This window comes from Chrysemys picta, chromosome 23, assembly GCF_011386835.1.
Source record: "Chrysemys picta bellii isolate R12L10 chromosome 23, ASM1138683v2, whole genome shotgun sequence".
In the NCBI taxonomy this organism is placed as follows: Eukaryota; Metazoa; Chordata; order Testudines; family Emydidae; genus Chrysemys; species Chrysemys picta.
The window spans coordinates 15,859,220-15,870,937 of record NC_088813.1 but is presented as its reverse complement, the minus strand read 5'-3'; positions in this window follow the sequence as shown (position 1 = coordinate 15,870,937).

Here is an 11,718-nt window from a genome sequence, read left to right as displayed (position 1 = left end):
TCATGGGCTTGTTGATTTTTCTCTTACTCTTCTCTTTCAATTCTACCCTGGACAGGCTGGAAAATGAAATATTTTCCTCTACAAACACACACCTCTTGCTGTACCAAGCACACACTCATGTGTTGTCAAGCCATTGTTCAGAAGCGCACACCAGCTTGTGGCTGTCTCATGGGAAGTGGCCTACCCATATTTTTACTTATTATGTTGCAGTAGCACTGAGAGGCACCAACTGACAGCAGGGCCCCCATGTGCCAGACACTGAACAGACACATAGGAAGAGATGGTCCTTGCCCCAAAGAGTGTGCAACTTAAACAGACAAGACAAAAAGTGAGAGGTAGGAAGTGTCATTATCCCCATTGTACAGATGGGAGAACGGATGTACACAGAGGTTGAGAGGAAGTATGGTACAGTTGTTTGGATGCTAGCCTAAGACTTAAAGATCTGAGTTTAAATCCCTGCCCTGCCACAGATTTGCCCTGTGACCTTAAGCTAGCCACTGCTCCTCATCTGTAAAATAGGGATACGTAGCACTTATCTTCACAACACCTCTGTGGGGTAGGGGAATACATTTAAAAACTGAAGGGATCAGATAAAATGGCAATTGAGTGGCGTACAAATACCACATAGAAATAGATTTGGCCAGAGAGACACAGGGAGTTTTTAGCAGATCCAGGAACTGAACCGAGGTTCCTGTGTCCTAAGCACCAGCCTTCCTCCCGATCATCATGCCTACATTGAGCCCTGATTCCCAGTCCAGTGCCTTCATTGGACGATATTTCCCCTGTTTTAAAACAAAGACGCAACACATCTGCTAGGGGCAAAGAGCATGCAGAGAGAAAATCCAGAAGAGACGGGCTTTCTAAATAGACCAAAGAAATAAAAGACTTAACAATGATCCTTTCAACACAAATCATTCCTTGGTGGATAAAAATTATAGCTCGGGAGGGTAACGGATGCAAAGCCAAGAACACGAGGCCTTCGATAACAAAGCGTTTTTCTGCTCAGAAGTAAAATGCCTTTTGAAAAGATTAGGCTGAACTCATTTCGCAGATAATGTACGTTACAGCTTTCCAAATGAATTTGGCATAAATATTTTACATGACACTACAATAAGCTTTGTGCAGAGAGCCTGGAAAATGTGGGTTTTATTTACCATCATTCTGGAAGAATCAATTTCAATTGATCAATTTCTACAGTCAGTGTCATTGTGCTTTTATTTTTTAAGCTGTTGCTGCTGCTGCTGTATTTAGTTTAGCTGTTAAACGGTGGAAATGGAAGTGGTTTCTTTCCTATATAAATAGCCCACTGCAGTCACTCTCTTCATGTCAGCCAAGGGAACATGCATAATATTTTGTAATAGAAGTTCAAGCATTCGAAAAGCTTAGAACTGACTAGGGAATCGATTCTGTAAAGTGTTCAGCAACCTCACTGAAGCCACTAAGGGCATGTCTACACTGCAATGTAAGCCCAGGGTTAGCTGGGACTAGAGTCAGCTCATCCGTGTTAGGGAAACCCTGGGCTTGAGGATCTACATTGTATTTTAACCCTACGATAAGACTTTTCTAACCTCTGCTTGAACCTAGGGCTCTGGAGTCCACACTGCAATGCACACAGCCGCATCAAAACGAAGGAGGATGTATTACAACTAATCTAAGAACAAAAGAATGGTCAAACTAATGGTCCATCAAGCCCAGTATCCTGTCTCCTGACAATGGCCAATGCCAGATGCTTCAGAGGGAAGGAACAGAGCAGGCAATTATCCAGTGATCCATCCCCAGTCATCCACTCCTCCCTTCTGGCAGTCAGAGGCAAGGGACACCCAGAGCATGGGGTTGCATCTCTGACTATCTTGGCTAGTAGCCATTGATGGATCTATCCTCCAGGAACTTATCTAATTCTTTTTTTAACCCTGTTATAGTTTTGACCTACACAACATCCCCCAGCAAGGAGTTCCACAGGTTGACCGTGTGTTCTGTGAAGAAATACTTCCTTTTGTTTTTTTAAACCTGCTGCCTATTAATTGCCTATTCATCTACTCCTATGACTGCTGTTAACTGGATCAGTGTGGTCCAATGGATAGACCACATGAATGAGAATCAAGAGGTCTGGATCCTGGTTCTGATACTGACTCTGTGAGGGACCCTGGGGCAAGTCATTCTCCCCCCTCTCTGTGCCTCAGTTTCCCCATAGCTAACACTGGGTTGATGATGCTTACCAGACTTTTTAGAGACCAATTTCTATGCACTATTATTATGCCCATTTTACTGAAGCCTCTGGCAATCCACCTAGACTTTTATATCACCCAAGGCCAGACAATAAACCATTGTCACAGTTAGAGAAAGAACACAGGAGTCCTGATTCTCACTCAGTTGTGCTAATTAAATGCACATCCCTCCCAGCCTTAGTAAATGCCATTGCTTAAACAAGGATTATTGTTATTATGTTTCAACATGTCTTGGCAAATGTCTTAGCAGAGAAATATGAACAAAAAGAGCCTGTCAGCTGTTTATAATGCCATCAAATTTAAAGTTTATGTTGTATAAACATGGTAATGCTTCTCTCAATGGCTCATGCAATAGAGAGATTGGGACTGGAGAAGGGAAAGCATCCGGCATGTTACAGGAGTGGAGGTGGAAGCCAGGTGCATGAAAAGAAGTCAAACCAGCAGAAAGCTAATGAGCAAAGGACATTGATGGGGCTGGGAAGGATGTAATTTGTCATTTTCAAAACGGAATCATGATGACTCAAGATTGGGTAGGAAGAGAAATTCTTTAGAGAGCCCATTGTTCTGTCATTGGGATGAGCGGTGCTAACCACATGGGTTCCAGCTGTGGTGTCCCTCAGATCTTTGTTCTGGTTCTCCTGAATAGCCAGTGTAAAGCACAATGGGCTACACTCTTCCTTGATGTATAGAACTGAAGCTAGACAAATTCAGTCCAGGACTAAGTAGTTTTTAAACAGTGAGGTTTACCAACTGTTTGGATAACTTACCTATGGCCTTGGTAGATTCTTCAGCACTTGGAGTCCTATCCAATCAAGATTGGATGTCTCTCTAAAAGATAGGCACTAAATCCACCATATGAGATGGGCAATTACTGCTTGAAATTCTATGTCCTGTGTTATGCTAAAGGTCAGGCTAGAGGATCATAAAGGTTCCTTCTGGCCTTAAAAAAATCTATCCTTTCCATTGATTTCAATGACATTGCTTCTCAAGAGGGGTGGACCAAGATTTTTTTTAAAGGAGTGCTCTCATGTGAAGTGTCCTTAGACACAGGTGAATCTCAAAAGGGAGAGGTGCTTATCTTGAGACATTTTCGTTTGAAAATCTCATGTGATTCCATATTTCTATTATTTCCTGCTGCTGTCCAGGCTAGAAATACAGACTCACTCATTGGATTGGATCAGCCGAAGCTTGGAATAGCAGAAGGCAGCCGAAACGGCTGGGAGGTAGGTCGCCGAACTCTTCCGAACCTTGAGAAGGACTTGAGTTCCTTTCAGGTTTCCATTAAAGATTTAGGCCCATTTTCGTCCAATCCAAACCATCTTTCCATGTGCTAGCATAACCCAGTGGTAAGGGTGTGTTACAGGGCTCCATTTGGGTTTAATCCACAAAAGACGAGTCTGCTAGAGAGCCATGACTCAAACTCAAGCAGCTCTGGAGATCCTCAGCGTGTTGACAGCTGTCACGCTGGTTTATCCAACCATCCCACTCTCCCAGCATGCACCAGTGTACAGAGAGCTCTAGAAAGGTGTGTGTGTGGGGGGGGGATTTGTTTGCATCTTTCATTTGAACGATTTCCTTTAACAGCAAGAAAACAAAAGAAATACATGAAAGAAAGAGAAACTGCCCCGGTGAATTGAATCCCAGCCCAGCAACACACTGCTCCCTTTTAATTCATTAAACCCCCATTTTTATGGCGGAGCCACATTAAGGAAGGAAAATAAAAAGCATTTTATGTTGCTGCCGCATTTCATGACTGCCCCCAGGGTCAGTTTTAATGTTCGCCCCTTTGCTTCCTGTGTGCACAAGAAGTGAGAGAGAGCCCATAGATACTGCATTTAATGGCACCTAGGAATTCTTCCAGCACACGTCCAGTCACACCAGCTTTTTCTACAGTGCTCAGGCTGCGCTCACAAAGCGGAAGCACACGGGTGTGCAAATAAATCACCATCCACGTGAAAAGGATCTGTGCCACAGCAGCAACACCTGTAGGCAGCATGGTTCCAGAAGGCCCATTGCCGCAGGGAGCTTTGGGAGGCACAGAGGGCGTTTGCCCAATGCAAGGCGCTTACACTGGTGCCTGCTGCATAGATGATCAGGGAGCCAGAGACCCTGGGTTCAATCCCCAGCTCTGCCAATGACCTCCCTTGTGACCTTGCGCCAGTGATTTCTCCTTTCTGTGCCGCCGACTTCCTTCCCACCCCTTGCCTAATCAGCGTGTAAGTGCTTTGGGCAAGGACTCTCTCCTACTGTGTGTGTGTGTGTAACACAATGAGACCTGGCTACTATAATACACAATCATCATCTAGTCCACAGAAGCCACGGATAGTGCTATCGTAGGACAAAAGCAAGGAGATGAGGATGATGGGCTCACCTCCATCAGGGGAACGGAGAAAGAACAGAACGTCTTCAGACCCGCCCAAAACTTTGGCTCAGGGATAGTTAAAGTTTTGGGCAAAAGCTTGTGAGGGGAGGAGAACAGGACTGGCTCTTCTTTTACCTCCAGCACTAAAGGGCCCCAGCTAACACTGAGTAACAAAGAGCTGGGCCAGCTGCAGTCAAGTCAGGATGAACGTCGCCGTGTTAAGGAATGTCTTGTGACTGCTCCCCTTGGGTCTCCCACCCCAACTGCTTCACGCACCTTCACAAATAACACACGCCAAGCAAAGACTTTTTCTTTGCTCTCCACACTGCGGAGCCCATAAAGCCACAGGAGTTGGGAACCAGAGGAATGGCTACAACGAACCCATGGCCGCACTAGACATTGCGGTGTTCCGCCCAGCATGACTCACTACCCTCAGTACTTAAGATTCAGGAGCCTTTGCAACAAAGCCACAGCGGTCTCCTGTTGCCGGTCATTGCGTTGGGACCCAGGGGTGGGATTCTCACCCCAGGGAGTTAGAAAACAACTCCCACTAGCTTTCTGTGGGACAAATGCTAGAGCAGGATAGGACACCCAAGTAGGCCAGACGTTCCTTCCCACAGAGGCACTCATATTGGCATTTGAGTTGCAAGGATGCTAGGAATGGGTGGGAAGATAACCTGTCAAGGATGCACTAGGTTAGCTGTGGGATGGAGAGAAACCAAGACCAGTATGAAGGAACCAGGACAAGCTCCTGGTTTCTTGCTCTTGAAGAATTCCGTCTACCTCTCCTTCAGTGGCCCAGATAGGTCCCGACATCTGGAACCCCCAGAAGCAAAGGGCTGATGACAGCGTGGTGGGGCGGTCTACCTCATTTGGAGTTGGAGGGGATTAGGGACACAGAAGTATGATCTCTCCTGGGGGCTGGGAACTAGGAAAGTGAAATCTTGATGACCCTTCTCAGCAGGACAGAGTTTAATATCCCAATGTGTTATGTGGACTTAAATTCTAAGACAATGCCATATAAAATGGATCCAGGTTATTCCTTGGACTCCCTGCTGGTCTATGCAGAAGGGGCATTTTGCCAGAGATGGGTGTGCAGTGGTAGGAGTAGGGAGAGAGGCTGCTGCTTAACAGAGGATCTGGGATTGTCCCATATCTACTTCTCTTTGGAAGCTGCCAGGACCTTAGACTCCATAGGCAGGTTAATCCCAGGCAATCATGCTGCGGGCAGCTCTAATTCTTTGCACACGCCAAACTAGTGAGAAAGGGAGTTGGCGCCTCCTCTGGTTAACCAGAGGTGCCAAAAGGGCTGGTTCTGAATCATTTGCCATGTGCCTTGCACAATTATGAATTGCACCATCCTCTCAGACATTTCACAGGCTTGCCTGATGTAATTCCTCTGGATTCAATAGTTACACCACAAATGAATCTGCCCCATGGTGAAATGACTCCCCTTTCTCCACAAAACAGGGTGGATTATTACCGTTTTACCTATACGCCGAGATTGTAGGGCAAAGGGCGATCTTTATTGTCCTTACAGCATCTAGCACAGTAGGGTTCTGCTTGGCCCTTCTGTCATGGACTTGCTTGCTGCAGGACTGCTTTCATAAAGAAGATGCTTTTCTAACATTGGCTGGTTTTCTTGAGTTGTGAATGGGCCCTTTAATCAATAATGTGACGTGATATGTGTTTGGACCTGTTCTGGTTTTGGGGAGTGTTCCAGAAGGAGAAATTTCCATCTGTATCTTCCCCCCATTCCTCAATTGTTCCCTTTTTAATATAGGGAAAAATATTTGAAAAATTCTGAAACTTTGAAAGCAGCTCATTTTGGAGGTTCTGTATCTCAGGAACCCCTCAATGGAACGGCCTCCATTTCCCCCCACAAATTCTATCCTGGGCCTATCAACTTTCAGGCTGATATGTCCCTTTCTGTATATTTTAAGCAGAAAATAGAGTCCAGCCTTAACAGAAGAACTAGCAGCAATTCCGTAATGCCCGTCATTACTGTGTACCACTCCATTAATTGAATTTATTGGTGACATGGTTTGCTTGCCCCGCTGAGAGTCTATCTGTACTAATTTTACTGCAAATGGCTTAATCAAATATTAATTTTAAAGGAAAGGAAAGGCTAGCGGCAGTCCATCCATGTGATGTGCAGCACATCAACACTGCTGCCAGCATAGTTCTCTGGTAGCCATGTTGCTGTATGAACAAAACTCCTTTGTTTCAGCTTTCACTACACAATTGAGATTCAGACCAGGTTCATCAAAAGGGTTATCACAAACTTTTTGGAGAGCCTGGACGTCGCTCAGAGACCAAGGTGACAGGCCCAGAATAAGAACCTCAAAGATGTAGTTTGGAAGCTTAATCAGGTGAACTCAGCAATTTTGACTGAGTTTCCCCTTGAGAGTCTAACTCCAAACTCAGAAGCAAATTTCAGGGACTCGGAACCTTGCACCAATCAGAAGTGAAGTCAAACCCCCACCAAGTGAAACAGGCAAGGTTTGCTCAGGGCCAGAATATGGCAGAATGAGAACCAAGCTGTGCTCGGATGCTGGTTTGAAGCCAGCTGGGCTGGCAGTTAAACCAATTTGGGGTTCAATTTCTTCCATGACAGCCTCACTTCACAAACTGAAGGAGAATTGATATGGATCATCGAGAAGAAATATCTATCCATAACCTTGCTCCTTTCTGACTTCTCTTTCTCTAGGTCTGCCTCATTAAAGAGGCTTCAAATGAATTCCTTGTAAAACGAAGATCAATGGAACAGAGTTTGCAAGAAGCTGGGATATAATTAACATATGCTCATCAAAATTTAGGCGTAATTTCTATTAGCTACATGTTGCCTCAATCTCTGTAGGTTCCTACTGGTTTTTGCAGTTCCATTCCGATTCCTGTGCCTCTCAAAAAAAAAAAAATCAGTCAAAATAAGTAGCAAGTAACGAACCAGACTGAGGGAGCTGTCTCAGATTGCAATCACACTGGCTTACAAGTGGGACTATTGAGCTGTCATTGTAGTTTGTTTGATGGATGAATCTTGATCGGGGCCAGATTCTGAACCATCATCTTCTTTCTGCAAGACGACATTTTGTGTGAAAACATCCCGGTCGCCTTTTGCTATAATTCATGGATATGCTGATGTGACAACAGCACATGTTTAGTATTCACAGCCTCAGAGCCAGAACTGGGGAGACAGAATATTAGTCTGATGCAGGCATACTTTTACGGGTGCCTATTTGCTGGTTATTATTAGGTGCAGTGGTGTGTGGTGGGGGGTTGTTTGCAGACTCAGGGAATTTACTCCCCCAGAAAGCAGTTCAAACCAAGATGCACCATGTATTTTTAATTGAGAATCCTACTCTTTAAAAAGCATTGTTTATCATTTCTATTACAGTAGCATGTAGCAGGGCCAATCAGCCATTAGGGACCTTTAAACAATCCCCACCACAAAGCACTCACAGTATAGCAAAGTTAGTAACTACAATTAGCCATTTTCCATATTTAAAGCCCTTTATACACATCAGCAAATTAACCCTGTAAGGTAAACAGCATCATCTCCATTTCAGAGACGGGGGAAACCAAGGCACAGAGGTTAAGTGACTTGCACAAGGCCCCGGCCGCTAGCATTGTCAGATCCAGGGTGTGAACTCCAGACTCCCAGTCCCATAGGGAGACTCTAGATGACCTCGCTTTCTGCAGCGCACCATCCACTTAGGGTGACCAGATGTCCCGATTTTATAGGGACAGTCCCGATTTTTGGGTCTTTTTCTTATATAGGCTCCTATTACCCCCCACCCCCTGTCCCGATTTTTCACATTTGCTGTCTGGTCACCCTACATCCACTACACAGTGGAATCTAGTGGCTTGCCCTATTGTCACATGGGCTGATTCTGCCCTCCCCCCCTTCTTTATGCTGAGTCACATCTTACTCCCTGCACGATCCCATCGGGACCAACACTGCCATCTTCAGTCTGCGAGCAGTTTCACAGAAGTCAATAGAGTAATGCTGTAACTTAGAGAGCCAAAGCAGGGGAAGATGGGGGAGATGGGAACAGCATGAGGCCAAGTGCATCAGTCAGCAGGATTCGGTCCCGAAGTCCTCCATGATCTCATTTGCCTTTCTAATGACATGCTCAGACAGGGCTCAATTGTTCCCAGTAGGCACAGCCTTGCTTTGCAGAGCCCCATGACCCGTGGGGGACCATTGGAAAGAGAGAGAGAGAGAGAACGAGAACAGCTTGCTTATCACCTCCCACAGTCAGCTAGCTTCCTGGGCTGGCTCATGGTAGGTGTGGATGGAGAACCATGGTCCAGTCTCCCGCGGAGGCTCAGGGGAGCAGGGAGTAGAGTAGCTATGGAGCTGCCCTGTGCTTCCTTGAGCACATGGACTGCATTCCTACCTTGGCTCTTCCCAGGCTACGCAAGGGGGAAGTTTCCTTGTGTCTCCTCACTTGGACACTCTGCACCCCTGTATGGGCCAGGGAGGGATGTCATGAGCCACGGTCACTAGTGTGAATGGAGTTAATCCAGTGCAGAAAACTGTAGCGACCTCCCAGCATGGAATGGGGAGCAGGCGTGTCATTTGCAGGCAGGGTCCGTATGGGTCTGAGGGCATGGCCATGGGAAGCAATGGGAATATGCTCCTAATGGCAGTCCTATAAATTCACCCATTGCCTCCTTTACCTCTGTCTGCCAATCTGGCCTATCCATCTCTACCTCTCTCCCTACAGCAGGTGGAAAGCCCACCCCCGCCCCCTGCAAAAAAACCTTAGTACAATAAAAGGTTTATTCAGCAATTCTTGTTCAATTTTTCTTCCATGTTGTGGTTTGCAGGAAAATTTTGAAATAGAACAAAAGGAAATTTGTTTTGTTTCACAGAATTGTGTTTTTATTGGCTTTCCAAAACCCAAAACATTTAATTTTTTTTTGCAATAATGATGACATTTCAGATTTGTTTTCCCCACCCCCTTCACCCCTTGAGAGGCAAAAGGAAGAAGTGTACATTGTAAAATCTGCCACTCTAACTTTTCAAAACTTCTAGTTGTAAATAAAAAACACCACCACACCTACACATTCATTCTGTTACATTTGGTGGAGGGGAAAAAAAAGGGGGGGGGGGAGAAACCAGTTCAAAACTTCAGAATTAATTTGTTTGTTTTCAAAAACTAAAAAAACAAATTTTCAATTCGTTTTGAAATTCCCCATTAAAAAGGTAGTCAAAAATGACTTTCCCATGAAGCAGCTTCAACAAAATCTCATTTGGGGAGGGGGTGGGGGGGACGGACATTTTTCAGTTGAAAAACTTCAACCAGCTCTGTTTTATTTGCAGTACCTCTAGGTATCTCCAGCATTTATAAGGCATCACAGTCTCTCCTTAACCAGAAACATGTCCGAAAATGACACGGCAGCTTTAGAGATCTATAAATTTCCTGGCACTGTCTATGCTACTAGATCCCAATTCAGTCAGTCAATGGCAATATTCATAGGTTCAAAATTAAGATACATAAGCACTGTGCTGGATTGGGGCCCCTATTTCCCCATATAGCACTATGGGCCAAATCCAGTTCTCGTCGATTCAATGGCAAGATTCCCACTGCTTTGAGGAAGAGAGCTTTACAAAGTGGTACATGCAGAAATGACGTTGTAACACAGAGTTTGGCGTACAAGTGGCTAACATACCCATGCTGTATCTGAGATCACACAACACAATTGCATGATAAAATTGCTAATAAATGAAGCAGTAATATTTTGCCCTTATACAGCACCTTCCACCCAAGGATCTCAAAGCTCCTTGCCAACTTTAATGAACTAAACCCTGTGTGGCCTCTGTGAGGGAGGTGGTATCTCCATTTTTACAGATGGGGAAACGGAGGCACCGAGTGGAGAGGACTCCTCTAACGTTATGTGGCAAGACACCTGTTGAACTGGGAAAAAAAATACTCGAAGTCCTGACATTCTTTCTATCTCCTGCTCTAAGGCCAGGTCTATACTACCCCCCTAATTCGAACTAAGGTACGCAACTTCAGCTACGTGAATAACGTAGCTGAAGTTCGAAGTACCTTAGTTCGAACTTACCTTGGTCCACACTCGGCAGGCAGGCTCCCCCGTCGACTCCGCGGTACTCCTCTCGCCGAGCTGGAGTACCGCAGTCGACGGCGAGCACTTCCGGGTTCGACTTATCGCGTCCAGACTAGACGCGATAAGTCGAACCCAGAAGTTCGATCGCTCGCCGCCGAACTACCGGGTAAGTGTAGCCAAGGCCTAAGCCGTAACACACCAACTCCCTCATGCATTTTATGATGCTTACCCAGATTTTCCTCTTTGCATACTGCCATGGCAGATTTTATTTCTTTCACAGCCCTAGCCTAGGCATAACCAAGTCCCCTCCTCTCATTATTTCTCATTTTAGAGATAATAATCCCTTTCTTTATGGAGAAAACATTGCAGGCCATAGCCTGTAACCAATACTGGAAGCTACCTGCATCCAATCCAGTCCTCGCACCCAGACAATGTACAGCAGGGAGAGTCAGCACTTTTCACAGCTGAGTCCCACCAAATTAAGGGATTGGTTGTGCACTTTAGGGCATCATCCTAGCAAGCGCCATTCAATTCCAAACTCAATTTAGGATGCAGGGGGTAGATGTAATGCACTAGCAAACTACATAGTTCAGCCATTGCGATAGCCAATTTGAATTTTATTATCACCATTTACTTGCATTACAATAGAGGAGCCTAAGTAAATTAATGTTCATTTTGCTTTCTGCTTCGCTAAAGATCATAAAGAATCCCCTTGAGTGTAACAATTTGGTTAAATTCTCATATTTGCTGCAGCTGGCCTCCACATGCTCCGTGCTGCAAAATGGTAAATAGGGCTTATCATTAATAAATTGGGTTACAAAAAAAAATAAAAAAAAAAAGGAAAGAAGGGAGAAAGATACTTTACTGTTTGTCTCAATATTTTATCCATGCAGGTTTGCGGCTACTGGCCTGAGACAGCAAAAAGTTTTGCAAGATTTGCCAAGAGCCAGTTGTTGTTCAAAAATTCCAGGAAGGTGAAAGTGAAAACACCCAGAAATGCCACAACTCTGGAGATGCCACCAGGCACTGGGACCTGTTTGTGGAGGAGTAAGA